Below are 24,772 nucleotides of genomic sequence, written 5' to 3' on the forward strand. Positions count from 1 at the left end.
TGTCTTAATCTCATGAAGATTTTTGTCTACCTGGGAACATCAGAAGGCCATACATGGAAAGGTTAATGGTCAGGGAGGACTTTCTGGTTCACTGCTGTCAAAGATTAGTTTCCATGGAAACCCTTCTTTCATCCATTCTCTTTCTCTGCTTCAGCCATGTTAATCTCTCACTTTCCCCACTAAGTTTTGCTCCACTTTCATTTTTGGATCCTTGAGTATGCCATTCCCTCCACCTATGACACTCTCTCTACTGCATCTTCCTTCATCTTGCTAGCTCCCACTCCTTCAGCTCAGCTTGGAGGTTACCTGCTCTGGGAACCCTTCCAGGACCACTACCACCCACAAACCAGAGTGGTCCTCATTAGCCTCAGAGCTTTCCCTGCTCTAACACTATTCATACTTGTTCCATGTTTGTCTTTTTAGATTACCAATTGTAAGTTCCTTGTGGACAAAGGTGTCATTTGTCTTCATCATCAAATTCCCAGAACCTAGCAGAGTACATGGCATATGGGACAACACAGGTGAATGGATGAATGAATAAACAGAGCATTTTCTGTCCCTGGAAATGGCTATATGGCCATTTGATGGGAGTGTTCTAGAAAAAATTGTGGATGAGGCAACAGGAGTTGTTAAGGTAGACTATTGAACTTTTAGCACAGTTCCAACTCTATAGTTTTAGAATATAGCAAAGAATAAAGCAATAGTAATTCCATCCTTCGTATAGGAGGAAAATATTCTGCTCTTTCAATCAATAACAAAGTTCAATAGTTTAGTATTTCAGTTGCAAATCAACCCACAAACAAAACTAAATACAAAGGAAATGATTTTTTTTAAGGTAGAATGAAAGGTCAAATGTGACTATTGGTTTATTTCTTCACAGATGCCCTGAGATGGTAAGTAAGCCTCCTAATTAAGAGAACTTAGTACTAAGATGCCTGTTCAGAGCTGAATAAATTCTGACTCTCTTCTAAGTCACTGGGCTCCCCTTCTTTGGCCTCATTGGTTGGGGTAGAAGGTTATTCTTGACAGTATCTAGCCTATGATTGACCTTGAGAATACAATGAGTTTTGAAAGATGTTTACACCAAAGATGTATATGCACACATATTTTAAAACTTGCTTACTATTTCAGAGACTCCCTCATCCCCCTGAAGCTCATGCATAGACTTCAAGCTGAGAAGCCCTGGCCCAGCATGAAGTAATTACCAAGATTCACAGACAGCTATGTGTTCTTAGGACTTAGGTCACAAAAAGCACGGTTTTTCTTTCCTTCTCAGAATCCTTAGGGTGATCGCAATAAAAGCAAACATGACAGCCATCAGCTGCATCCAGCCACTGACAAATACTGAACAATATGCAAAGAGCATACTGCAAACTTCTTGAGGTCTCGTCTGTATCTGCTCTATTTCTTGCAGCATCCCAAGTGAAAACAGAACAAAAGGGAAAGACTGGTAGAAATTTAAGAGAATGAGAAAAGACACATTGATGAAAACAAAGAGATAGTATTATTAAAGAGAACCAGGAAACAGTAACAATATATAGAGAGACAGAGCAAAGTCATGGGGAACTAGGACCCAAGGCATTAAGTTTTGTCACCTCAGGCATGGCCTTCCCCACAATTAGCTGCGGAACTGCCACGAGAAGATGCTAAGCTGGCCAACTGTAAAACTGTTTGACTTGTTAGGACTTAAATCAATAGGAACCAGTGTAACATTTGTGCTTCGTGTTCCTCTTATTTACACAAAAGACAAACTGAAGAAAAACTCTATTTCTCCAGCCTTAAACGTTCCCTCCAGGGAGTTGAGATCCTTCAAAATCAACAATGAAATGGTGAGAGGAAAAAATTAAGCACATTGGCAAGGCTATATTTAGATCCAGCTCAAAGACCCTCTTTGCTTTCTCCCTGTCTCCAGCTGGTTCCAATCTCAGCAAAATTCAATTGCCACCGATCTATAGCTTCCTATTGGGGTTTCTGGCCTGTCTTAATACAGGAACCAGGAAGAGTGGGAAGAAGAGGACATTGCTTAATTGGCAAAGGTCTCCTCCAACCCCCACCCCTCCAGAGCAGACATCCCTCAGACAAATCCATGCTGACCAACACTGTGAGGTGTCCTACCTGCCTTCAAGGCTCACCTCGGGGGTCTCAAAGCCTTCTCTAAACCTTTGCAGGCCAAGGTGGGAAATGCACCCACTGGCTGGCTTTGGGTCCCTTTCTGGCATTCAGGATGTTGAAGTGTGGATGTGGTGAGTTCCCCAATGCAAAATTCTGGATTTCCCTGGGTCTTCCAGTAGGAGCCATGATTAACTGTGCTGACAACACAAGAGCCAAAAATCTGTGTATCATCTCCGTGAAGGGGATCAAAGGATAACTGAACAGACTTCCTGCTGCTGGAGTGGGCGACATGGGGATGGCCATAGTGAAGAAAGGCAGACCACAGCTCAGAAAAAAAGATACATCCAGCAGTAGTAATTCAACAACGGAAGTCATACTGGAAAAAAGATGGCATGTTTCTCTATTCTGAAAGTAACAGGGGTCAGAGTAAACAAAGGCAAAATGAAAGACTGCTATCACAGGACCAGTTGCAAAGGAGTATACAGACTTGTGGCCCAGGATTGTATCCAATGCTAACAGTATTGCCTGATTCTTTGGTGCATTTGTTTTGAAAAATTAAAAAATTGGGCAGCCTGGTGGCTCAGTGGTTTAGTGCTGCCTTCAGCCCAGGATGTGATCCTAGAGATCCAGGATTGAGTCCCACGTCAGGCTCCCAGGATGGAGCCTGCTTCTCCCTCTGCCTGTGTCTCTGCCTCTCTCTCTCTCTGTGTGTATGTGTCTCACATGAATAAATAAATAAAATCTTTTTTAAAAATTAAAAATTATTTGCTAAAAAGAAAAAAAAGCACAGGGCTGACTTTTGAACCCCAGCTCTGCCTCTCGCTACCTATATGGCTTAACCAGTTATTTAGTCGAAGTTCTGTTATCTGTAAAATGAGCAGAATAAAATCTTCCACCTAGGATTGTTGCAGCACATGTGACTGTTGGAAGAATGCATTGAGCATAATACCTGTTGCATGGCAGAAATTTGTCAGACATGGGCTGGTATGATTAAACCCCCTACTCCCACAAAACCTGAGCTATGCCTAAGTCTGAACACATGACCACACTAGATTGAAATGATCAACAGCAGGTCTGTTTCACAACTACCCGGGGGACGGAAGCTGACCCTCCACCTCCAAAGCCTCCGACGCTACCTGGCTCCAAATCTCTTTGGCAAAGGAACCAAGTTAGAAGCTATGATGGAAAAACTGTTTTCCTACTTGACTTTAACGAGCTCTCAAACCTTCCAGCCAACAAATGTGTGGAGCTCCCCCAGGCAATTGTCCCACACCAGCTGGCTGTCCCGTAATTTTAACTCAGTTCTCATGCTACCCATCTGGAGAGGCAGGGGATTCCACAGGTGAAGGGCTCGGTCCCCCAGACTGTCCCCTTCCCACTTTAGGCCCCGGCTATTGTCACCTGTCCCACCGTGTGGGAACACGGGATGGCTACAGGGCAGGGTTCCCAGCACCGCCCCCACCTCGGATCCGATTAATCTGCTTTAGTGGCTCACAGAACCCAGGCAAACGGTTTACTTGCTAAGTTACCGATGTAGTCCCAGTTTACTATAATCATTAGAGGATATGCAGTACCCCCCCCCAACCCCCCGTTATCCTCCGAGGGATGCCTGCAGATAAACCGAACCCGATACAGACTGTGTGTTCCATACGTACCTCCCTACGATAAAATTTATGAATTAGGCACAGTAGGAGATTCACGACGACTACTCATAAAATACAATTGGCAGCCCAGGTGGCTCAGCGGTTTAGCGCCGCCTTCAGCCCAGGGTGTGATCCTGGAGACCCGGGATCGAGTCCCACGTCGGGCTCCCTGCGTGGAGCCTGCTTCTCCCGCTGCCTGTGTCTCTGCCCCTCTCTGTCTCTGTGTCTGTCATGAATAAATAAAGTATTAAAATAAAATACAATCAAACGATAAGCTGTAATCAAGGTCGCGTGCATGTGGGGCTCTCGCGGCCTCCGGGCCCCCGCTCCCCTCCCCAGCTGAGCCACGCAGGCCCGGGGAGATACAGTCAGGCCACTACTGCCCTTCTGAGGATTCTCTGGGAGGATGAGCCGCTTCGGGACCTCTGTAAACCCCAAGGGACTAAAGCTGTGGCAGAGGAAACTGCCCCTAAGGGTGGCGAGGGGCAGCCGCTGAAACTAGGGAACAGCCAAACCTAAGAGACCTCGGGCCACCTGGAAGCAGCACCCTCCCCGCCCTCTCCCAGCGCCTCTACATTTGCCAACCGGAAGCTCTCCTAGGCTTTTATAAGGGCGCCATTTTTGATGACGCTATTGATTACACGATTGGCCAATGGCGACAGAACCCTCCGCTAGCCCCTCCCACCCCACATTTGCCAACCGGAAGCTATCCTAGGCTTTTACGAGGGCGCCATTTTTGATGACGCTATTGATTACATGATTGGCCAATGGCGACTGAGCCCTCCGCTAGCCCCTCCCACCTCCGCGCCCCCCCAGGCTGGGGGAAGGGTGAGGCGGAACGTTCCAACCCATTCATGAGCTGCTTGGGTCCCCCGAGAACCCGTTTCCACCTGTGGTTACCTAGATACTTTCCAAAAATTACCTCATCAACATAAACTCAGGTGTGGGTAGAAGGGGCTTGTTATAAATAACAAGACTCCTTTTCCCTCCATTCCTCTGATCACTTAGGAAATTCTAAGAGTTTTTGGAGCTTGGGGCGAGAAACAGGATGAAAACGAAATATTATATTTCTTATTATAAATCACCATATCACGGGAGCATACTACACTTAGGGTTGGCTCACATTTTCCCTACGAATTTAGACTTGGGACAGATCCGACGAGCCTACTCGGGCTTCTGCAAATTTCTGTAACACGGTATTCTTTGTGGTTGGTTCTCTCCCTTCTTGGCCTATTCAACCCATTGAAACTGAATCTATCACTTAGGGGAAGAGGTCCCCTGCCCTCTCACCACCCCAACCCCCACCCACCACCACCACCACCATCACCACCACCACCAACCCGCACTGGGGTCCCTGATCTTGGTAAAACCTTCAGCAGTCAGTGGAGGCGGAATTAACATTCGCAAGGGCAACCCCTCCCGGCCAGGCAGCGGTCTGGAGGCCTCATCTGCATGGGCCATAACATGCCTTGTGTTGTCTTCAAGGCAGGAATGGCCCAAAGAACTACTCAACCGGCTCCAGGAAATGGCTAAATGGCAGGTCAAATTGCCCATAACTTTGACGAGGAGGATGGCTGGATAATTCCATCGCCTCTCTAGGGAGAGATGAAATGCAGAATTCAAGCGTCAAGAAAAGGAATCATAAAAAATAAAAAAAATTAAAAAAATCCCCGATGCAGAATTTACATCCTGCTGTAAAACGGGGAAGAACAGAGGATGCAAAGGTATCCTCATATTAGCAGAGTGCCTTTGTCAGGAAACAACCTCCTCCAGCTGGACCAGACTGTTTGCCTTTCAGATGATTCCTGTCCGGGCCAAACAATCCAGACATTTGCAATTATAGCATATCAATTTGTTTTTAAATTATAAGGCTGCCGGGAAAGGTTGACTCCTTGCCAGAAATATGCTTCGAGGTGCTCTGGGGCAGCTGCTATGCAATGTGGTGAGACCACCAATCTGTCCAGACACAGAGGATTTATGCACCTGTGTGTGCAGCCCACGTGGAGCCATGGAGCTGGGCAAGCTCTGAGCTGGCCTCTCGCACTCTGATAGCCCTGGGTCCACATGAAAATGAGTAAACGAAACCTCATTTAAAATGGTGTTATGCTATATGTTGGCAAATCAAACTCCAATAAAAAAAATATACAAAAAAAAAAAAAAAATGGAGTCAGGAAGCCCTGAAGGGGGAGCACTTGGTCCCACCATTCACTGCAGCCTGCAGAACCAGCCAGAAGGAGGATGATCACTCCTGACTCCAGTAACAGTGCACAAACCACCACTTGCAGCCAACAAGAAACCACCACACCCTCAAACTCCTGTTCTTGTCCAACGAACTTTTGTTCAACCCTCCTCAATTATCCCCTAAAACCTAAAAAAGTTTGCCCTTCCTTTTGTCTCTTCAGACTCAACTATGGTCTTCCATAGTTTGCTTATCCCAAATTGCAATCCCATGGATATTCCTGAATAAGCTTATTTTGCTAATAAAATAGTTGGCTGTTTTGCTTTTTAGGTTGACATCTGCAGATGTCTAACGTGGCCTCATTCTGGCACATGTACAAGACCCTGGAGGTGTCCTCCTCAAAGAACTGGCGGGGTGCTTTTTCTTCACCTGTTGTGTGTGTTTGCATCCTCTGAAGAGATCCACGTGGGGAGGATAGCCAAGGAGTCGGCCTCCCAGGCTCTCCTGCGTGGAACCCACCTTCCTCTTCCTTCACACAAGAAGGGCAATGTCTTGTCATTTGATACAGTTGAGTGTCACCTCTCACATGGAAGACCCCTATGGCCATCTTCACAGATCAAAAGCATAGCCTCTGTTCCAACAGAGTCAACTCCCTTTAATGAAGGCCTCCACAAAGTATCCCGGTAGTGTCAGAGGAAAAGGTGAGGGGACATTACCTGGCTACTTTGCCCCTTATACCACCTGGCATAAGGGGAATATCAGGTATAAACCTGGGGGAGGTTAACTTAACTGTACCCTCAGTCTGCCAGCCATCGCTTCTGGAAGCCCTCGCCATCCAGTGTCCCTCCTCTCCTCTCTGAGGACATTCCACCCATTCCACATTTAAGGGGTGCCCTGGTCCTGAATCCTTTCTGTGGGAGCCTTTGATGTCAGCTGGGTGACAGTAAAGTCATTCGCCAGCTGGGTTTCTGCTCACTGTTAGGAGTGAGGGGTGGCAAGAGCAGGGATTGTCTCATTCCCTAGGGTGGGTCTGTTCCCCAGACAGAGGGTGGAGCCAGCCCTGAAGGAGCAAGGACAGGCACACACTGCACTGCACCTGCTGGGTCAGCTATCTGTAGCTGGAAATGTGGAGCCAGAATTAACAAGTCTGATGCAGCCAGATGCCCCAAAGGAATTTTTTTCCTATTTTATTCTCACTTATTAAATTTTAAAGAGCCCTCAAAGACTCCAACCTAACACGGAAATCAAAGACAACAAAACAATGCGTTTATTTCCTATTAATACAGTAAAGCAGTCAGTCCTGCTGCAGCAAAGTTGTGAATTACTGGAGAAAAATCAACCATCTTCTCGGAGGAGACTCAGAGCTCTACCTGCAGGTAGCCCCCAGCTGGGCCCAGGATTCCATGAAGCTCACACCCTCGCTTCCAAGATCCCCAGCTGCCCACACACCTGCTGGCTATGGCCAGGACCAAGAGCCCTTGGATAGATTCTGGCTGCCTGGGGAAACTCAGGGGTTCAGGGGGCTTCCCCAAAACAGCTCACTGCCAACCTAATTAATTTTATTTTTTTTTATTAAGAGTGTATCATTAGTTTCAGATTTAGAATTCAGTTATTCATCAGTTGCATATCACACCCAGTGCTCATTACATCACCTGCCCTTCTTAATGTTCATCACCCAGTTACACCGTCCTCCACCCACCACCCCTCCAGCAACCCTGAGCTTGTTTCCTAGAGTTAATAGTCTCTTAGGGTATGTCTCTCTCTCTGATTTTGTCTTATTTGCAGAGAGTATTCTTTACTCATTTTATTTGAGGATCTTGATACTTTTTTGAGGAGGGGGTGGCAGGAATCAAAGTAATGCATGCACATGGTTTTAAAAAATACAGTATATCAGGGTTTATAGTGAAAAGCAACCTGGCACCAGCTGAGCACCCTGAAGACTTAATAGTTCCGGAAGGTGGAGTTCTTTAAGAATTTCCTGTAAAAATGGACAGGAAGCTCCCAGAAAGCCAAGTGTGGTCTCCAGGGCTATCATGAGGTCACTTGTACTCCTGCCTCCATCCTCCCTACCTGAGCTGGGCTCTGCTGATGGCCATGAGACATTCTGTAGCAACCTTTTAGATACAGGGACATCTTGAGCTAATAGGAAAACAAGTTATGCAGGCCAATGGTAAGTAAAGTGGGCTTTAAACTGGGTGATCATGTAACTCATCCAAATTAGGATACTTTTGAAAGCAAGAGTGCTGTAAATCATTAAGCCAACAATATATACAAATGTCAGATCATTATGTTATACACCTGAAACTAATATAATGCTATATGTCAATTAGACCTCAATAAAAAAATCATTAAGCCTAGACAACATAAGTAAATTGTGACTAGTTTTAGACCCTTTCATCCAACTCCTGAGGTTTCAACCTACCCCAGATGCTCCATCCAGCCTCCCTGTGCCAGGAGCCTCACCCCAAAGGCAAGGGGTCAGGAGGGAAGGGGCATCTGGATGAAGTGCAGGCCAAGGAAGGCATGAGGGTCAAACAGAGGTGGTACATATTTGATGGGAATTTTAAAGGGTGTTTTCATTTGAAATCTGGTTTGACAAAATGATTAAGGCATCAGTTTCTATTCTGAATGTTCCCCTTTGTGAATTTCCCTGCCTCCTGCAAAAACCAGCACAAAACAATTTTGTGGGGAGAAAGGTTCTGAAAGGGGAGAGGGTGGGGGACCCAAATCAAGCCACCTCCCAACCCTAGTTTGTCCAGATCTTGCTCCATGTTCTGTATTCAGGGCTCAGAGCAGCAGCTCTTGCCCCCCAAGCTTCTGTTCCCTGATCATCCTGGACCAAAAAAGGTTTGGATCCTCATGGGAGTAAAGAGACCAGAGGCCACTGGTCCATCACCCACTGGCAGCTTGAACAGCTCAGAAGTCATCCTAGGGAAAAGTGGGTGCTGAGCCCCAGACACTGAAGCATTAAGCTTGTGTGTATTTGTGTGTGTGCACGTGTGCTTCCTTATTTGCACTGAAATGACACAGGGTACTTTCAGACAGCCTAGTTGGAGCAGAATTTTCTCTTTCACTGCTTACAGAGACCGGGAGAAGCCAAAACACCAAGAGGACAACCCCCTTCTCTCTTTAGCATAGCCTCGGAGGGGATCTTCCAGAAACCCTCCCTTCTGCTACCCCTTGAACAAATCATTGTGCAAAGGGCCCAGAGGCTGAGAAGATGGCCCAGACAGCTCCACAAGCAACCTCTGGGCACAACTGGCTGATCAGGGACTTGTCCCAGTGGTGTCAGACCGAGCAGACATTTGAAAGGGGGGTTAACAGATGACAAAACTCCAGAAGTAGGCACCATCCCTCTGCCTCCTGCAGACATCTATTTGAGTGAGGGTATCCCCCATACTTTCCAGGCAAAGCTGCTGAGGCTGACCACCTTAATCACCCACCCAGATGCCTGGGTTTCAGGACTGGCAACTCCATTGGCCACTATTCTCATAGGAAGCTTCAGGTGTTGCCAGCAGAGGTACTAGTTAGCTGTTCCTTCAAGGAAATTGAACTGATAGTTCACTGGCATGCTGTTGACACAGAAGGCCAGTGTGCTGGCCAGGTCAGCCGACCAGGTGGTCACAAAACTGAAACCTGGACAGCATATGTCAGCCCCTCAAACCCCTGAAGGCTCATTTCCCCCCAAGATCAAGCCCCAAAGGCACCTGTCTGGGTCAGAAAGTGGAACATTCCATGCAGAAGAGCAAAGAGTAACAAAAGGAAGCCCTCTGGGGGCAGATACCACCTCAAGCCACAAATCCAAGTGCACATCCGCCCTGGTGACACTAGTTGAGAAAATTGCTGCCAAATTGCACCTTGTTGCTAAGGACCCAAAGGATTCTTTGCCAACAAGCCACAGCAATGGCAAAGGCTAGGGGGAGGCCAAGCTGGCTGAATGTGGATGGGCAAGTGAGAGGGTTTCCAGAGGGGTGGAGGGTGGCTGATGACTGCTGCAGGGTATAGAGATGCTTTATGAGGTGTAACACCCGTGCTTCCACAGTCCATAAACCGGCCAGGCCTGAAGGCTGTTCCCATGGAGAAGCTCTCAGTACTATTCTAAGCAAGGCTGCCCTTCTGGAATCAGTGCATGGCCTCAGGCTGAGAGAAGGGATTGGGCACGTGTCTACTGAGATGTATGTACTGAAATAATTTTTCAAAATACAGCTTTACACCCTTGTCTCCTCATGTAGCTCTGCTTACCTGTAAAATTCTCCTACTTCCCCTTTGGAACCTCTGTTGTACCTGTTCTTTGAACCCACAGAGTTCTAAGGGGAAGAATGAGGGTTACCCTACATCCATACCTCCCACTCACCTTGAATAACTTTTCCCATTAATTTCTCACCTCCCTTCCTGCCTGGGCAGCCAAACCTGAGAGACCTGGACCTCCTGCCATTTCCTGAGTCAGACCACATCCTGACACCAGGGCTTGTCAGCTCTCACGAAATGGCTGGTGACCTTCTCAGGTGCTTCAAAGGCAAAGCCCCAAGGCCCCCACATGCAGGAAATGAGTTAATCTCACAAAGTGTCTGACTGAATTTTATCCAGCTCTCCCAAGCATGCGTGAACATGGAACCCAGCACAGGTCACCCATCTACACAGGTCAGCAAAACACAGTGATTGAAGGGATAACCACTATCCTTTTTATAATATAGGATAACTGCCCACAACACCTGTGCCTTTCCATCTGTGGTTTCCCCCAGATTGGCTCAATACTAATTATTGTGGGGAGCATCGTGCTGGGTACTAAGAAAGTAGGTACCATAAGACTGACTCACCAGCTTGGCCTCAAGGTGCTTCTAGGAACTGACCAAGTATGAATCCAAATGATAATAGAGAAGGGACCAAAGCACAGAAAACAGAGCTATAGGGGTTATAAGAGGAGCACATGGGCTGGTTGGTTTATCAGGAAAACTTTAGGAGGAGGCCCCAAAGGGCAAAGCAAGCATGTCCACCTTTTAGAGCAAGACGCTGTGATGGAGGGAATAGCACCTGCCATTGGACATCAGCAAAACCTGGGATCAAATCCTGTGCATATCACTCACTAGCTGAGCAATTTTGGCCAAGTTACTTCTGTGCCTTTTCTTCACCTCAAAAGTGAGAATAATAACACTAGCCTCACAAGGGGGCTACAAGGATCAAATCCATGAACATTTGTAAAGAGCCCTGTCTGGCACACAAAAGTGATCCAGGAATATTAATTTATTAATTCTGAGCATTGCACTAAGTCATCTCAGCTCTAACCCCACACAGTCTTCCTTCTGAGATGCTTCCAGGCTAAGAAGATGGGACAGGGAAGGGAGCACAGAGTTCACAGCTGACATTCTAGGCCAGGCGTTGTTCCCCAGTGGAAAATGATAAATAGCTTTCACTTGATGTTACCCCAGAATCCTTCCCCAGGAGCAGTTATTACAGAGTTTAAAAGCAAACTGAAGTGAACATCCAGAACAGAAGAGGCAATATGCATGTATACACACACACACACACACACACACACAGACGCACATGTACGCATGCCCTCCCTCTTTGTAAGAAAGGTTGCCATGGAGATTAAACAGAGAAACAGCAAAGACACAGAGGAGCTACTGAAATGGCTATAATTAATTTAAAGCATTAGAAACAATTAAAATTGTATTAAAGCAAGTTCATTTGAACAAGGCATAAATCGGGTGAGCTGATCACATCAAGCATGAACAAAATAAAGCATTGCTTTGGGGTGTTAGAATACGTGCCTTCAAAGGAGGGAAATAAATTATTGCACAGTTTTCAGGAACAATGAAATATGTAACCTAATTTATCCAATGTTTCTGAAAACAAGACGGTTCTCCAATATTTCCATTTCCTCTAATACCTTTATGCCAGGTGCAAAAACAAAATGGGGATAGAAAGCTACGCCTTATCAAGCAAATGGATCCCCATGTCTCTTTGTCAGTCACTGTGGCCACAGATCACTCACCAGAAGGGAAGGGGAGAGTGGGGGACCAGCATTATGGAATGCCTACTGGACACCAGCACTCTCTGGGCACTTCACACCATCTGTCTCCTTTACACCTCCTCCAAACACCACCAGGAAGGCCTGAGTGGTCTGTCCTGCCAACAGGAGACTCAGAAAGATTGGTAACATACTCAAGGTATCATAGCAACTTGGAGGCCAAATAAGCACTTGAACTCAGATCTATCCGGATTCCAAACTACATGTGCTTGCCACTGTGTCACACCACTTCTCATGGAAGAAAGGGAAATGTGACATGGGACCATGGACAATGAGTACCATTTTGAGCCCCTGTGTGCCAGGCCCTGTGCTACACAGTTTATAAACACCATCTGATTTGATTCCCACACAGATCATTTGTTTTTCAGTGAAGGAAACTATAGCACTCACAAAGTTCAACTTGCCCAAGATGACACAATCAATGATGAACAAAGCCAAGATTCCCACACGCCCTGCCCCCACCAAGAATTAAGACTTAATTCTTTAACATCTCAGCCCTCTGCTTTTGCTCTGTGTTCCTCTACTCCTATAGCACATATCACTACTACCATGTGTCACAACCTGCTTCAGACTAAGTAGTACTTAGGGGTGGCTGGATATTTCATTTTTCCATTTAGACAACTAGGAATAGCAGAAAAAACTTTCCACAGGAGGCAAATTCCAAGGCAGATCTTGACTTAGACAAGTGAGCTTTGAATGGGCAGATCCCCTTCCTGTTCCCGAGACCAGTTGAGACTGAAACTTAGAGCCGAGATTGGAGAACCCTAAGACAAGGACAAACACCAGGGGTATTTGCATAAGGCAGCCTGAGGCCCCAAGGGCTAGCAGCAGACCCACCTGTCCAGGGAAGACAGACCTGTGGCCAGGAGAGTGATGCCGAGTGTCATATCCAGTGACGAAGGGAGAACAGAAGTCGGAGAGGAAGTGAGATGGGGAGAAGGCATGTCAAATGTAGGACGGAACTGGGAACAAGGAAGAGAAGTGCAGAGTTAATGCAATGACAGAGTATATTCTGTGGCCTCTCTCCTCTTTGGTGTCTGACTTGTATGTTCCAGGGAAGGTGGATGGCTCTAAGGAGCTCATCAGAAAGTGCCAGAGGAACATTAGCCAGGACTCTGCAGTACAGTCATGAGTGTTGTAATACTGAAACATGTCATACTGGCTATATAGACACAACCAGTTGCCTGAAACTCACAAGGGTCCCATCACTCTAGCCACACCAACATTCCCTCCTCCAAGACTTCTCAGGGTTCCCCACCTACCAGCAGTGACAATGCCGACACCTGCTTCAGCACCCCAGGCACAGTTGTGATTTACCAGCCTGGGCCACTTTAGTGGGTAAATATTTGTGCATACCACCCCCTTGCACTATGATAAGGACTTACAAAGTGACATATTGAATCCTGACCATAACCATGAAATGGATAGTATGGTCTCGATTTTTCTGACGCTGGCTTTGGGAGGTTAAGCAATGACCCAAGAGAAGTGGCCTTGGGAGACAGGGCTAAGAGGCTGGCATGAGCTGAGGGAAGAACCAGGAAAATGAATGGCTGGCATCTGCTCTCTCATGGCTCAAGGAACTGAGCTTGGAATTATTTCCTATGGGGAGAAATTTCATGGGTCACAGGGAGAATGCTAGGCCATAAGCTGCCTACAAAGAGGCCATCTAACTATGTGTTTAATTAGCCCACTCCCTGGACACATTAAATACAGATGGCCATGTAAGAGAGATTTATTGATCAAATGAAAAATCAGATAAATGATAGAAGTTGCAGGAGCACCTACGGCAGCCTCCTGCCTGTGATTCCAGAAGGGAAGTGAGGGGGTAATAAATGGTCTCCACCCCACCTGACAGGGAAGATAAAAGGCCTGTCTGGGCAACTCGGGTATCCAGAAATATTTATTCCTCCATGTAATTCATTAGTGCACACCAATGTGGTACAAAAGCAATATGTATTTCAGGTTATGATTTCCCAGAGAATCATTTCCTTTGCCTTCATAAACTAAAGCAAAATATCCAGACCACCCACCCAGCAGAGCAGTCTGAGCTGGAAGAAGTTGAAACAGAAAAGCAGCAGGCTAGAGCTGACAATGTGGAAAGCAGGGTCGAGCAAGAAGAGGCTATGGGTTCATTTGTTGATTCATTCATTCTTTCAGCAAATATTTAATGGGCACCTACTACGTGGCAGACACTGTTCTAGACAGTGGGGGTATGGAAGTGAATGAGACAGAGTCCCTGACCTCATAGAGCTTCTAATCTAGCATGGGAGGCAATTTTAAAAACATACAATCTGATGTCAGGCTAAAAATAGGTAGAACCAGTGGAAAGATTCTAAGGCCAGAATGTTTTTGGTATATTTGGGAAACAGCAAGAAAGTAACATGGCTAGAACAGAGCATGTAAGAAAAAGAATGGGTGATAGGGTATAGAAAGCCTGGGCCAGCAGAGTCTTAAAAGCGATAGAAAAGAGTTTGGATTTCATCTTGGGTATAATGGGGAGTTTGAAGCTGCTAGAGGGTTCTAAGTAGAACAATGACATAACCTGATTTACATTTTAAAATGTCTCTAGTTGCTGAGCAGCAAATGGATCATAATAGGCCAGAGATCTGGGGACATCAGTGAGGGGCCATTGCAGGACAAAGAATCTTATTGAAGGCTTATTATGTCATGTAGTATCATGTATTAAGTCATATAATCCTTGCAAAAAAAACGCCTTTATTACCTCAGTGGAGGAACAGAGGCAAAGAGAGGTTAAGCAGGTTCTGAGCCCAGGTCCCCTGCCTCTAACCTGCTGTGCTGTGCTGCCTCTCTCAGTAGCCCAGATGGGAGAGACTGTGGCGGCTTGGAAAGTGATGAGGGCCAATAGAGTAGTGAGAAATTGTAGGATCCCAGTTATATTTTTAAATTAGTGCTGACAAGATTAGTATCTTAATTAAATTAGATGGGAGATGAGAAGAAAATAGTTTGAGTTTGTTGCTTTGAAAGCACTGATTTCAAAGTTCTAGAAAGAGCCAAACACAGCCTTTAAGTCAGTGGTTCAGAGACCTAGAGACTCAGCAGAGGTTTTCACAAACACAGACTTTAGGACCTCACCCTGCAGGCATTGAAGGAGACATTCCAGATGTGGGCCCAGGAACCCGCATCTTCCAGCCACTTGTCAGGCGATGTTGAGGCAGCTGGTCCCTGGGCTCACACTGGGGTCTCTGCTCTTGGTTTTATGTCCTAAGTCCCACAATGTGAGAGCTGAGGACACCTGAGAAGTGAGAGTGCCACTACCACTGCAGATGAGGATTTCAAGGCCCAAGAAGGAAGTTGGTCAGGCCCAGTCCATGAGGGGGGCGGCACTGGTGAGAGAATTTCCATCCTCTGATTCTGGGGCAGAGCTGCGTACCCTACCCCAGGATGACTCCTTTGGACAGCACCACATTGCTTACCTGTATCATTCCTTGCAAGGACAGGCAAAGGACCTGAATGACTTCTGTGGGGTCATAAGATGTACGTTCGGGATCTGATCTTGCAATCCACCCACTGAGAGATCCAGGGAAAGTCACATTACCTCTCTGCACTTCAATTTTCTGGTTTCTAGAATCAGAACTTCAGGTCCTCATGCTATTGCTATTTGAGTAAATGAAACAATACATGTGAAATGTCTAACAAGACTTCGATGTTAGTTACTCTCTGTGGTTTTATTACAGTTCACCCAAATCTCCTGGCTCCCAATGCCATGTCTTTCTCCTACAGCATGTTCATTAGGATTTTCATGCCTTTGTATCTCTAGGATAAGATGCATGTGCTCCAGGAGTGAGGAGCAACTCTAGATGTTATAAACACATGGCTTCAGGGGCCTATGGGTGGATCCTCAGGAGGAGAGCCCACCTAAGCTGGTGGAGAGTGGGGAGGGAGCGCGGAAGGGCACACACGCCAGCGCTGCCATGAGCCCCCAAGGATAGATTGGTGACAATGGTGGAGGGCACTACATAGCCCATGTCCGCAGGTGGCTGAACCACAATAACAGTCATATCTGTGTAACAACTTGCACGTCACAAATGCTTTCAATGGATTGCTTCACTTGAGCCTCAAAATAACTCAATGCAGTAGCTGTTCTTACCGCACCTCCAATTTTAGAAAGGAAAAATTGAGGCTTAGTCACACCATTTGCCCAGATAACACAATAATAAGCAATAGATCTGATTTTTGACTCACAATCTAACTCCCATCTGGACCAGTGCTATCCAAAAGAAAACGAACATGAGCTACTTACATGGTTTTTACCTTCTTGATTTTAAGAAGAAGGAACACGTATCATTCATTTTAATCATATACTTTATTTAGCCCAATACATCCGAAATATCATCATTTTAACATGTAATCAATATAAAACATTTAAATGGGATGGTTTTGGGCAGTCCCAGTGGTTTAACGGTTTAGTGCCACCTTCAGCCCAGGGCGTGATCCCGGGGGGCCCAGGATCAAGTCCCACGTCAGGCTCCCTGCATGGAGCCTGCTTCTCCCTCTGCCTGTGTCTCTGCCTCTCTCTCTCTCTCTGTGTGTCTCTCATGAATAAGTAAATAAAATCTTTAAAATAAATAAATAAATAAAAATTAAATGGGATGGTATTTCATTATTTTTTATGCACTCTTTGAAATCCAATGTCTATTTTACACTTACAGCACATCTCAATTCACTAGCCACATTTCAATTGCACATGTGACTAATAGTGACTGGCTAGTGGCAACTCTAGACCAGGGATTAACAAAAATCCTTCTTCAAAAGGATCAGATAAATATCTTGGGTTTCACAGGCCACCTTCATATTCTGCTACATATTCTTTTTCTTTTCTGTTCTTTCCTTTTTCTTTCTTTCTTTCTCTTTTTTTTTTTTTTTTTTTTACAATCCTTTAAAAATGTAAAATCTACTCTTAGTTGATAGGTTATAGAAAAAAGGCCACAGGAGCACCTGGGGAGTTAGTTGTTAAATATCTGCCTTCGGCTCAGGTCATGATCCCAGGGTCCTGGGATCAAGCACCGAGTCAAGCTCCCTGCTCAGTGGAGATCTTGCCTGCTTCTCCCTCTCCCTCTGCTCTTTTCCCCTGGCTCATGCTCAGGCTCTCATTCTCTCTATCTCAAATAAATAAACAAAAATCTTAAGAAAAAGAAAAAGAAAAACAGCCCACAGATAAGATTTGGCCTGTGGCTCATGGTGTGCCTACTTCTGCTCCAGACTATAAGCTCACTGAGGACAAGAATGTATGCACTACTATATCCTCTAGTAGTGCCTGGAATAGAGCGAGCACTCCATAAATAGTTTGGAATTAAATTTAACTGAGTCAAGTCAGACAGGATTTATCATTGCCACCTGAGAGATGACAAAAGTGAAATCAGAGAGTCCAAGCAACTTATCTGAAGTCATATAGTTACCTACAAACCCAAAGCTGTGTGACTACCAGTCACACTTCCAATATAAGACGACACCTGTTTCACAGCTACATTGACAGTCACTCTGATCCCAATTCTTTCATCTCTTTTCCTTCTGGATTTGATCTCGGGCTCCCAGACCACATGCCCCCTAGGGGCCTAGCAGAGAGGAGGAGTGGAGGGGTCCTGCACATCTTAGGAGACCCTGGCGGAGCTGCCAGCAGGTACCTCTGTTCATGATGAAGAGCCCCTATTGTACTGCTCTCCCTCTGTTCCAGGATCTCTCTGAAAAGGAGTGCTCTTATAAGGTTAGAGGAAATGCATTTCTCTTCTCCCTTCTGCCTAAAAGCATCTGCCTGCTTCACAAAGAAGGTAGTGAACCAGTTATAATTACACACCATGCACTGGGGAGCATGAAAGTGACATTTAGCAACATAAGCCTCAGATATGTGGTGGCTGCAGTAAACATTACATAATTGCTGCAGCATCGATCCCAACAATTAACACCAAAAAGCAGAGACAGAATGGAATTTCTCCAAGAAACTGCCACAACCTGGGAATAAAACAGAACCCAAAATCTCTCTTGGAGACAGCTCCCCCTCCTTCACATGTTAAGACATTTTGAGGGGGGAGGGTATAATGTTTTCTGTCCAAACAATTTTCCACAGTTTTTCCAGAGCCCAGGTAGGCAGGGAGCAGGTGGGGGGAAGGTGGAGATGAAGACACCAGAAAGTCCTCTGATGGGGTGGTCTGCCTCCCAGTCCCCTCAGGTCTAACCCACAACATTGGAGAATTGGGAGAACTGCAAGGTCAGGGTGGCTGGATCATAGAAGGCCAGGAGCAGCCTCAGGAGTGGCCCAGGGAGGTTAAAGATCAGTCTTCCCTAGAAGCAATGCAGAGTCACTAGTGGGCTTTATGATGAGAAGAAGCAGGGTCATTTTGCTTTTTGGCAAGAAGCAAAGTGAAAAAGAGAGGATGACAACAGCCCAACTATGGCAGTGGGGGTGGGGAGAACTGGACAGGTCCAAGAGGTATTTAAGACATAAAAATGAGAGGACCCCACGATGATGATAGATGTAGGTGAATCAAGGATGATCCCAGGCTTCTGGCTTTGCTGACTGGGAGGTTGTGGGAACTGAACCTTGGAAGGAGGGGAGACAGGTTTGGAGGAGAAAGACAACATGTCAGAGTGTTGGGTGCATTAATCATAAGGAGGATTTGGATAAAAAGAGAAAGTGGAAATATGGCTCAGAAGGAAGGCTGCGGTGAAGACACAAAAATGTGAGTCACCTGCATCCAGGAAGTGCTGGACTACAGTGGTAGATGAGCTGTTTGGGAAGGAGAAATAGAGCAGTAGTAAAGAAGACCAGGGACGCACTAGGTAAGGGGCAGAGCCTCCAGCAACGCAAAGAGAAGAACAATCAGAGAAGGCAAAAGAGAAACAAAGAAGGGGGTTTTGGAAAACAAGGAAGAGGAGTTTGGGGAATAAAAGAGGTGCACATGGGCAGCCTGGGTGGCTCAGCGGTTTAGCACCGCCTTCAGCCCAGGGCTTGATCCTGGAGACCCGGGATTGAGTCCCACTCGGGGTCCCTGCATGGAACCTGCTTCTCCCTCTGCCTGTGTCTCTGCCTCTGTGTGTGTGTGTGATGAATAAATAAATACAATCTTAAAAAAAAAAAGAGGTACACAGCCATGTCTAATGCGAAACAAGAAGAAATGAGATCCTCCTGCTTATTTAACTAAGATTTATTAATACCTGCTATGTGCCTGGCACTATTCTAAGTACTAAAGATAGAGCAGTGACATGACTATAATAGACAAAACTCCCTACCCTTATGGGAATTTCATGCTACTTGGAAAGAGACAGAATTTAACTAGAAGTAAGTGAATTTGTTTGGCATAGGTAGCGGGTTGAACAGTGGTCCCAAAAAACATGTCCAAGTCCTAACCCCTGGTGCCATGAATGTGATCTTATTTGGAAACAGGGTATTCATGGATATAATTAAGTGAAGGATCTCAAGATAAAACCATCCTGGATTTTAGATGAGCCATAAATCTGATGACTGAGATATCCTTATAAGAAAAAAAGTAAGTTAAAAAAATAAAAATTTAAAATTTAAAAAAAAGATTTTTTTTTTTTTTTAAAAAGTAAGTTATACTGGAGACAGACACACAGGAGAGAGGACCACATGAAGATGGAAGCAGAGACTGGACCAATGCATTCACAAGCCAGGAAGCTGGAAGACAGTCTTGAAACAGATTCTCTTGTATCTTCAAACCTGTCTTTCTTTATAAGAACACCACTCATTGGATTTTGAGTCCACCCTAATCCAATATGAGCTCACCTTAACTTGATCGCACTTGAAGTGACCCAATTTCCCAGTAAGGTCACATTCTCAGCAACTGAGATTTAAGACTTCAACATATACTTTGTTGGGGAGGATAAAATTTAACCCACAACAAATACCGCATAACTAACTTAATGCAGAAGAAGCATTTGAAAATTCAACACCCACTTGCAATAAAAACTCTCAGCCAACTGGAAATGAAACCAACTTTTCTCAGCCTGACAAAGGACAACTGCAGAAAACCCCTAGCTTGTATCATACCTAATGGTGAAACTTGAATACTTTTTTCCCCTGAGGTAGGGAACAAAGCAAGGATGGCCGCTCTTGCTATTCCTATTCATCACTACACTGGAAGTCCTAGCCAGCGAAATGCGTGAATGAATGGAGGAGTGAACGAAGATTGTAAAAACAAAAAAGGAAAGGAATAATAAAGCTTCAGGGATCCCTGGGTGGCTCAGCAGTTTAGCACCTGCCTTCGGCCCAGGGCATGATCCTGAAGTCCTGGGATTGAGTCCCACATCAGGCTCCCTGCATGGAGCCCGCTTCTCCCTCTGCCTGTGTCTCTGCCTCTCTCTGTGTGTGTCTCTCATGAATAAATAAATAAAATCTTTAAAAAAATAAAGGAAGAATAAAGCTTCTACTTGTAGACAATATGATTGTCCATGTAGAAAATCCCAAAGAATTTACAAAAACTTACTAAAACCAATACAAGTGAGTTCAGCAACATCACAGGACACAAAGTCAATATAACAAAAGAAAAAAAAAGGCATTTTCATTTGCATTTACTATCAGTGAATAATTAGAAATTCAAATTTACAAAAATACCATTTATAATAGCACCTCAAAAGCACGAAATACTTAGGTAGGAGACTAATAAAACATGTGCAGGATCAGTATACTGAAAACTAGAAAACAAATGAAAGAAATTTTATTTATTTCTTTTGGAAATAAATTTTAAAAGATGAAAATAAATAGAGGGGTATATTATTCATGGGCTTGAAGACTTGGTGTCATTAAGATATCAGTTTTCCTCAGAGTGAGCTACAGTTTCTCACAGAGTTTCTGCAGAAATTTTTGTGGAAATCAATATACTGATTCTAAAAGTTTTTATAGAAAGACAAAGGAACTAAAATAGACAAAACAATGCTGAAGGCGAACAAAGTCTGAGGAATCACACTACCTCATTTTAAGACTAAACATAATGCTTCAGTGATTTAGACAGTGTGGTGTTGAAAAACAGGGTAGACATAGTGCTGTGCTAGAGCCAGTTCCTACCAGCTCATGAGAACGAAATGTTAAATTTTTAGGAGTTTTACAGGTTAACTGATGTCAAATTGGTCACTTGAAATGATGGTATTTAAAAAAAAAAAAAAAGGAAAAGAAAGGAAAGAAACTCAACAAGCACTACAAATTGAGACTCCCCCCTATCTCTCCAGTTTTCAAACATAACCAGCCTACCTCTACATCTAGATCAAGGGAACAGAACAGAGAGTTCAGATGCTGACCCACATATAGTTGGGCAATTTATTTTCAACAAAAGTACAAGGGCAATGTAACTGAGAAAAGATAGTCTTTTCTAATCAATAGTGTTGGAACAGTTGGGACCTCCATATGCAAAAATAAACAAACCTCTAATTCCTGCATCTTATATAAAAATTAACTCAAAATGGATTGCAGATCTAGTTGTAAAATCTAAAATTATGAAACTATTAAATGGTGGTGCGTGGGTGGCTCAGTCGGTTAAGTGTCTGCCTTCAGCTCAGGTCATGATCCCAGGGTGCTAGGTTGAGCCCCTCACCGGGCTCCCTGCTCAGCAAGGAATCTGCTTCTTCTTCTCCGTCTGCCCCTCCCCCTCCTGGCTCATGCTCTCTGTCTCTTTCTGGTTCATTCTCTCTCAAATGAATAAATAAAATCTTTTTTTTAAAAGAAACTATTAAATGAAAACATAGGAGCAAATATTTGTGAATTTGGGTTAGGCAAATATTTCTTAGAAAAGACACCAGAGTGATAAATAAGACCAACAAAATTAAGAACTTCTACTCTTCATAAGACACTGTTAAGAGAAAGAAAAGACAAGTCACAGACTAGAAGAAAATACTTACCAATCATAAATCTAAAAAGGACAATACAGAATATATAAAGGATCCTCAAAACGCAACAGTGAGAAAGCAAGTTTTTAAAGGGGCAAAAGAATTGAACAGACACTTTGCATAGCAGTAAGTACATGAGATGTTCAACATCATTAGCCACTAGGGAAATACAAACTAAAACCACAATAAGATACCACAACACATCTAGTAAAATTGCTGAAATATTTTTTTAATTGATAACACTAAGCACCGGTGAGGATGCAGGATATCTGGAACTCTCATTCATTGCTGGTGGGAATGCAGAATAGTACAGCCATTCCAGAAAGCAGTTTAGCAGTCCCTTATAAAGTAAAACATACTCCTACCACACAACGTACCAATTCCACGCCCAGGTATTTACCCAAGTGAAATGGAAATTCACAATCACACACACACACACACACAAACTGTATGTAAAATTTTAGAGCAATGGTATTCATATTTCCCCAAAACAGGAGAGTACCTGACATCCCTCAACTGGAGAATGGACAAACAACAATGGAGTATTCCTGCAACAGAACTCTACTCAGTCTTAAGGAATAAACTACCGACTCACAACAGCATGAATGAATTCCAAGTGCATTGTGTTAAGTGAAAGAAGCCAGACTCCAGGGCTACGTACTACAGGGTTCTGTTTATATAACATTCTGAAAGGCAAAAGTAGAATGACAGAAAACAAATCATAGGCTACCAGGAGCCAGGATGGAGAGGGGAAGGTGGGTACAGGAGAGCTATTTGAAGTGAAAGGACTTCTCTATCTTGATTATACTAATGGTTAAACTACTGGATGTGTTTGTCAAAACATGCAGAATCGTATACTAATATAGGTGAATTTGACTGTATATACATTACTCCTTAGTGAAAAGAAAAATTAAAAGAATCACCATGGCTATTGGCTTGAGAATAGACTGTGGGGCAAGGCTAGAAGCTGGGAGACCATTAGAAGTCCAGGTGAGAGATACAGTGGCTTGGATTGAACATGGCACTATAACATGGCAGGACATAGGTCATCAGAGACTTGCGGACACAGCTTCAAAGAAGAGGCAAGGCTGAGGGGTGAGGTGAGTGTATGCAGACAGCACTGGATCCTGGACCACTGACAACTCTTTCGAGAAATCTGCATAGACCTGTCCCACTATGAGCCCCAGCTCAGAGATTGCCCTGGGACTTTCCCGATTTGAAGACTACAAGTCCCACATCCAGGGAAACGCTGCAGTCCTGAGCACACAGGGACAGGTGGTCACCTAAGCCTGGTCCCTGACCTGCCCAGGCCCAGACGTTGCTCTGGTCACCCTGCAGTTCTGGCTTCCCCGTGGGCTGCTGTCGCTGCCCTCTACCCCTTACAAACCTCTGAGCTCCTTTCTGATACTGCTCACATGTGAGGGGCTGCAGGAATGCTAATTAACAGAGCGGCACTCGGCTGCTTTTCATGTCACCCTCCCTTCAGCCCCTTCTATGAAGGCTGTCAGATGAGTCTGAATTTCAGCAAGAAATGAAAGAGTGGTTTCATCACTCCCCTACCAGGAAGTCGGGAGCACGGAGCTGGGGACACACCTTTCCCTCTCATCTCACTTTCGAAATGCCTCTCTTGAAACAGACTCTTTGCCTTGTGCTTTGGTCTTACCCATCTTGACATCTCCATGGTTGTGCATATTGAAAACATTCCCTGCTTCTTAGCATCTCTCTGGATCTCCTCCTATCTTTCTGATATGTTTCTCAGCCTCCTGATTGCCTGATAAAGTGTGCTGGAGGAACAGTCTGGAGTAACATTTGAGGGTCTGGACTTTGACATTAAAGGGATCTGGGTTTGATTTCCAGCCTCCTTAATTTCTAGTGGCATGACTTCTGAGACATCACTCCTCTGAACTTCAGGTTTGCCCTCCGTGGAATGGGTATAGTGAATGCCACCTCATCGTCAGATTATCGTGAGAATGAAATGAAATGAGATTACATACAAAGGTAAAAAAAAAAGCTTAGCACGAATGTGTAAGAACAAGCAACACATAAATGCAGTTCTTGGTGTTAGAACATCTTTCCAATGGTTAGATCCAACAACAGAGAAGTGGTTAATAAGTTAGGCTACAGCATGATTTATTTATAGAATACTATACGATGAAGCCGTTAAAAATTATGTTCTGAAGAATATTTAATGACACAGAAAAATGTTCACAATATAATTTTAAGAGAAAAAAATCAGGCTCTAAAACGCAGGTCCCTATTCTGTTCTTAAAAAAAAAAAAAGTATGAGTGTATGTGCGTGTCCTGCATATGTATTTAGAAAAAAAAAGAAATCTAGAAAATCTTGGCTTTCTTCTTTTTCACTTCTTCACTTCTTCACATTCTTCTGAATTTTCAAGGTTTTGCTAATGAACATGTGTTACTACCATAACAATAAATATTTTTGAAATTCAGTCAGCAATTTTTTTCATTCAACAGATTTTTTTACTAGCACACATCATGTGCCAAGCCATATTTGAGACTCTGGGGATGCTACAATAAAAAAGCTAACAGGCAGGTTTTCCTCAAGATACCACCTTGCCTTGCACTGAATTCTCCTTAATTGTTTTAGGCATTCATTTTGTTTCCACAAATATATTAATTCCTCGAGGGAAGGAAGCACATGGTCCTCTTCTCTGTAGCCCAACCACATCATACTCCATGCACTCAGGAAGAACTCAGTAATAAGTTGCACTTCAAGACCTGGGCATTGTTGAAAAGTGGCCAGTTTCCCACAATCCGTTATTAGAGGAAGTAAAGAAGAGGTGCCTTCTTATACAAGGCTACCTTCCGCCTTCCTCCTTGGTCCTGGGCGTGAGGGAGCTGAACATTCAAAGCTGCCACCTTCAGTGGGGTTTCTGGAAGCACAGGAGCCTCGTGGCTGTGGCGCCATATGAAGTGGTTCACTTTCTCTAGCCT

General features: G+C 44.6%; 1 pseudogene; it reads left to right on the plus strand.

The window, feature by feature from the left end:
- Positions 1 to 2,194: 2,194 nt before the first annotated feature.
- LOC119871815 lies at positions 2,195 to 2,641 on the plus strand (annotated as a pseudogene).
- The last annotated feature ends 22,131 nt before the right edge of the window (positions 2,642 to 24,772 follow it).

This window comes from Canis lupus, chromosome 5, assembly GCF_011100685.1.
Source record: "Canis lupus familiaris isolate Mischka breed German Shepherd chromosome 5, alternate assembly UU_Cfam_GSD_1.0, whole genome shotgun sequence".
Classification (NCBI taxonomy): domain Eukaryota; kingdom Metazoa; phylum Chordata; class Mammalia; order Carnivora; family Canidae; genus Canis; species Canis lupus.